Raw genomic sequence first — 6,383 nt, 5'->3', positions numbered from 1 at the left:
TATGTCACTACGTCTGGCCACACCACCGCGCGGTGCGCCAACAGCAGTCGAGTACTGCGAACTTCCTGACATGACATTATCATGGGGTTTTACAGACGTCTGCCTAACCGGACATGAAGGCAATTTTCCTTTGCCAAACTTTTTAAAATGCTGCGACTCACCAGAATCGCCCATTAGCATAATGCTAAAATCAGTCGACTTACGCGTTTCCTCCCGTACTACAAATTCAAACAAACTCTGAAAGGTAGGCTCATCAGTGCCACCATACTGATCACCTAAAAAGTCAAGATAACGCTGCTTAGCGTCAAACGGGAGTCGCTTAGCCAAATCCAAAACAAAACGTCCTTCTAATTTATCACGCTGACCATAAGCTTGCGCATAAAGCAAACACTGCGACAATTCATCTTTAAACTCTTTCAGATCACTGGAAGAGGTCGAAGTCAATTTGCTACCATAGCGATACTTTCTAATTTCCGGTTCTGCAAAAAGACCTCCACGAACCCCAAAACGCTGGGACAAGCGAGCTAACGACATTTCTATCCTGTCTTCCTCTGACAAGCCAGGAGTGTCGGAAACCAAATTAGCAATCGTTTGTGCAGCTGTCCTAACACAAGCTGCTTGCAACAAAGTCAAACGAGTTCCCTTAAAGGGCGAAGCTGCCATCAAGGCCATAACACGATTTTTAAAGAAGACAAATGGCATATCATTACCATCGTAACCAATCAAGGCCGCCTTATCGAAGAACGTCCTACTATTTTGGTATTCAAAAAAGCAATCCTGCTGTTGAGAACTCGATTTAGCGGGAGAAGACAAGCTGTATCCCTTAAGGGGCTGAGTGGGCTCAGTCACATGCACAGCCCGATCACGATCCTCAAACACGTTAAAATCAGGAGACACGATACGCCTCTCACAACCACCCAAATTACGTGTAGCTGGGCGATCAAAAACTAGCGGCGCTGAAAACTGTGAAGGGGGCAAAGCATTACTGCTAATGGCGGCCCCGTGACCTGTACGCTCTGGGGGAGGAGTTCGGTTGTAATTTGCAGACCTTGGCTCTACAGCCTTCGGAATACCCTTAGCCGCGGCCCCGAGACCTCCTGAAACAGCTGGAAAACATGTGGATTGTACAGGTCCACTTACGGATTGAACAGGCGTGTGGAAAAGGTTATGTAAATTAAACTGTGATTGATGTTCACTTCTGGAATGCCTAGAAGAGCCTTTCCTAGAGCTACGCCGGGAGCCCAACTCAGAACGATATTCAGCTAAAACTGCCTCTTTACGTTGTTCGGCCCTCAACTGAGCGTCTTTGAGTGCGAACTCAGCAGCTCTAGCTTCGGCTCTCGCGGCGGCCTCAGCAGCTCTCGCTTCGGCCTCAGCTCTCACGGCAGCCTCTGCTCGTGCGGCCTCAGCAGCTCTCGCGTCGGCCTCAGCTCTCGCGGCAGCCTCAGCTCGTGCGGCCTCAGCAGCTCTCGTGGCAGCCTCAGCTCGTATGGCTTCAGCTCTTGCGATGGCCTCAGCAGCTCTTGCTTCGGCCTCAGCTTGGATCTGGAGCTCCTCTCGTCTTAACTGTAGGTTAATTTGTGCAACTATCCGTGACGAGCTCTCAGACATCCTAGTGCTTACATTTGAGGCGCTATCCTCAGGATGTATGTCAGCATCCAACCTATCTGACAACTCACTTTCTTTTTGTTCGAAGTTATTTTTTAACGAGTTAAATTCGGGATCTACCCTATCACGAAGTTCTGCCAAGATTGCAGAGTTAACAATTTTACTCAAGAGAGCATGGAAATGCCGTAATTCCTCTTCTAAAGTAGATAACTTAGATCTAAAAATTAACAGTTCCTGCTTATCACTCAAAGAACCTAGGGCTACAGAAAGTTTCCCAATTTGAGTCAAAATATCCCGTCTAAGATGCCGGGCTTCTCGAACTGATTTAGCCTCATCGTTAATGGGTCCCTCCCCAGAATGGCCTGCCCGACCGCAAAGAACATCATCAGGCTTAAACTCAGTCGAGTCGACGGCGGTCGAGTCCCTGTCGCCACCGAGTGTAGACATATTAAATGTTAGGGCTAAATTTAACAATTAAAAAATTAAGTTACACAAACACACAAAATTTAAGTTATAAAAAACTTAACTGTAAAGACCGTAAAAATACAAAAAAGAATTCAAATGCACGATACCGTAGCTGTACGAGTATGTGAAGTCCAAACGTCCACAAAACTTGCTTGGATTCTTCCACTTGAATCTTCAAGCACAGATGGATTGCCTTTAATCTTCTTTCTTGCCAATAGCAGTCGAGAGCCTGCATGTTCGACTCCAGCCACCCGCACTGCTGTTGTTTCTCTGGGCAAGAAACTTTACGATAATTGCCTCTATCCAGTGATCGATTTCGAGTAATGGGTAGTACCAAATTTAAGTCATAAGCAGAGTAGACAACCGGAAACAGACATTGCCGTCGGCTGCAGCGTGGGTCAGGTGTATGTCGGAAGGCGTACACCGATGCATAGCGCTCAAGTCCGCTTTCCCGCAATGCAGGATAAAGATAAACAAACAAACAAACAAACAAACAAATGTCAAAGTTATTTTTCTTCTGTACCACACTGAGAAGAAATGTCTTTACTTTTTAGCTTAAAGTTCTTCAGTTGCCTACCGAGAAGAAATGTCTTTAATTTTCTTTGCTTCTTTAGACTACCCACCAACAAGATCTTCTTTTATTATTTCTTTGCTTCTAAGTGCTTCTTAGCCTACCAACTACAAACTTCGTCTTTTATTTTTTATGGTCACAGCGGTAAACCATAATCTCTTCTTGGGAAAATTTTAACATAAAGTTCCCGAATCCGTTCGTCTGTATATAATGACCGAAGAAACACACACTTGAACTTCTTTTCAAACAGTGTATTTCTGTAAAATTAGCCCACGGCTACCGAAAACGAGGGGGTGCAACGCCTTACACCACTGAAAAACTGTCACTACAGAACAGATTACTTGGATAAAAGACGGAACCTTTGTCCAGCTAGCAAGCACTAAGCCAACAGTTAAATGTGCGGCCAACTTTCAAACAATCATTTTACGAATGACCAGAATAGATAGCAATATCTCAAATTCACGTATGCAGGTAATTCACCGGTATTCGGAGGGAACCAGCTACTACACGGTTCGATTAGTCTTTCGCCCCTACGCCCAGGTCGCACGATCGATTTGCACGTCAGAATGGCTACGGCCCTCCACCAGAGTTTCCTCCGGCTTCAGCCTGCCCAGGCGTAGTTCCACCATCTTTCGGGTCCCGACGACCGTGCTCTTGCCGGAGCCGGCCCTTTCAGGGCGCGGCCCCGCCGGCGGTGCTCCCGTCGCTCCGCAGCTGGTAGCCTACGCAGCTCTCATACTGCGATGTAATTACCTGACGATGTGATATACTGCGATGTAATTACCATGCGATGAAATTACCACGATGATATTACCACGATGAAATTACTGCGATGAACTTACCGGACACCCTGTTATGCCTAGGTACGTTTTTAACACAATAGGTTAGTAAAATTTCGAATATTTATAATTTTAGGGAAAAATTGCTTTCAAATGTAGCCTAGTTAACTAAATTAAAATTCTCCTAATTTGTCAATTCTTGTCCGATTTAAATGAAAAAAAAAATTGAAGTTAATTCAATGAGCATGCAACTTTTCATGCTAGCTTCTATTGTACGCTGCAGCGCACCCAGCATGGGGCTAAGGGGGATCAAGCCCCCCCAAACCCGCCACTACAAATGAAGTTTTTGTATGTTCCCCATTTATCCCTTTTGCTTACAGGTTAGATATGAATAGCCTAAGACACAACAATACAACAGGGCTGAGCATTATAACATTATATTTTACATATTTACAAATAGTTTTAACAGTCGAACGTTTTCGGCTTATCTTAACCCTATCTTAATACGAGCTGTTTTCGTACGCGGAAAGCACGTCACGGCTATCTTAGCCCCGTGCTAATTAATCGCTAATAACGGGAGCTATGAAAATCACAGAGCTAAAATATTTTACAAGATAATAGCCATGTGTATTGTGCGCATAGAAATTAAATTTTTACCCAACAAATTCATTGAAATAAAGTTTTTGAGATGAAAAAACATCAGAAAGTCGGTTTTTATTCTACTTTCCCAAAAATAGCTTCAAAATTGAAATTTTTGAATTACTGTATAACATAAAGCATGGCTACCTAAAGATGCGGCCTGATTTGTCACATTTTGCAGAAATTTCCAGATTTTGCTAACTTTGGGCGAATGTTTAAATAAATATTTCTAAAAATATATATTTTTACGCTTTCATTACTATTTTCCCCAGATGACACAATCGGTTTTAACATCCTCACATGTTGAAAAACAAAGAAAATTTGATTTCGAAGATTTTAGTCTGATTCAGCGTTTTTCAACTAACTTTTTCTCTTTGCTATTGCTTCCCCAAGTCAACAAAAAGCTTTTATATCCTTAGGAGACAGTAAAAAGTAAAAAAATCTCAGAAAAAGTCAGTCAAACACCAACAGTAGCTGTAATCAAAATCTGTAAAATGTGACAAATCAGGTCGCATCTCCAGGTGGCCATGCATAAAGTAGCCTAATGCTAAACTAAACAAAAATTTACTTTTGCTCATTAACATAAGGCATTTTTGGGCGTTTTTATATTTCAAAGTAATTGCACTAGAATTTATATTGCACTTAAATTAAATTATATATATTTAGCATTGCAGGAAAATGTCTAGGCACCTGAGACGAAATGCTTTTTGTGAAGGGCAGGAAGGTAGAAAAATTACCAGAGTAGGTTTAGAAAATTCGCAAAGAACAAAAACTAAAAGTCAAGAAATTTCACATTTCTAGCAGATTTTCTTCTGAGAAATATTTCACTACTAGAGTGGGGCGTCCTCTTAAAACCCCGCGTCGCTACACATAGGGTTAAGCCTTTATCAGGAACCTGAAAATATTTATAAAAATGCAATAAATTTCAACTTCTTGAAGGTAAAATTACATTCGGAAAAGGCAACTACATGAATAACTACAAAAAAAATTTGCACCACAGGGAACGTGATACCTACATCAAGTAAATGTTGAGGAGAATAGACGCGCCTCCAGCAAATAAGTTAAATTATTGTTTGTTTAAATTTGGGCTGTAGAGTTTGATTAACACTGCTTCCTGAATTTTGTCAAATGTGTGTCAAATCGGGATTTGCCTTTGCGTATAATTTTAAATGAGTCAGCAGAGCATTTTCGATCTGTAGAAAAAGAACACTGCATGATATGGTCTTTGATGGCATTTAGTTCAGATGCTCTCGTGGTCAAATCATGTCTTGTGGACATACCGATGTATCGTACATCAATGCCGAATCACACGGACATGTAAAAGATGCGAAATTTGAGCAGCGAGACAAAGGCGTCTGGGACTTAAGTTGAAAATATGAACTAATTTTGAATGCTTTTTAAGTAGGAAAAACGTCCACATCAAATTTACTGTTTACAAAATTAGTGTTCGTGCTAGTTGTTGCTTTCGCACTTATTTGTGTTGGCAAACAAAAAGCGAATTTTATTTTGTCATACATGAGGAAAAAATCGAGATCTATAGAAGATTGCGAGAGTAGACGTAGGAATGAGGATGCTGTTGGTGCTAGTAGCATGGGGTTCACTAAGCCAACTTGTAATCTGATTGAGAGAACAAATCCTGATGTATCGGCAACCGGTGGGTTGTGGGCCGTGAGTGCCTTTAAATATTAATCAAAGGGATGGGTATTGGCCTATTGTCACTGTCACTATTGTCGCAAATCACTCGGCCGACATTTTTGAATTAGCCCCCCCTAAATTTTTTTTTGGGTGCGCTACTGATTGTACGATACAAGTTCTGGATTGAATGATTTACACAGCGATTTACACATTGAATGATTTTACACAGCGCACGGTACAAAAAATTGGCGTGGCGAAAATAGTAGGCTACAATAAACATTACCACGAGTGGAAGACTTCATCTTATACAATACGTAACTGCAGACAATGGCAAACTGTTTGGACTTCCTAACACGTCTTAACACGTCATACGATTTGTTTCTCGCCATGTTGTTGGCTTATTATTCTTATATCATTTTTTGAGTTTCTGCTGCTCAGTTCAGGATTATGATTGTCAGTGGGTGACTTTTAATTGTCGCTTTCTTTTTATTCGCTTCCTCAGTGCAGATGTAGCCTAAATTAGACTATTTCTGACGAGGACACATTGATGTGTTGAAAAGGCTTGAAAATTTATTTTATTTATGTGATGTCGGGACATTTTTTCGCTTAAACAAAATAGAAAATATGTTAAACCCATGGAGGTTACTCAGTTTTATAAACCTCTTGTAGTTTCAGGCCATCGCAAC

Source organism: Aplidium turbinatum, chromosome 1 (genome assembly GCF_918807975.1).
Source record: "Aplidium turbinatum chromosome 1, kaAplTurb1.1, whole genome shotgun sequence".
Classification (NCBI taxonomy): domain Eukaryota; kingdom Metazoa; phylum Chordata; class Ascidiacea; order Aplousobranchia; family Polyclinidae; genus Aplidium; species Aplidium turbinatum.
The sequence above is the reverse complement of the archived record's forward strand: the minus strand, read 5'-3'. Positions refer to the sequence as shown.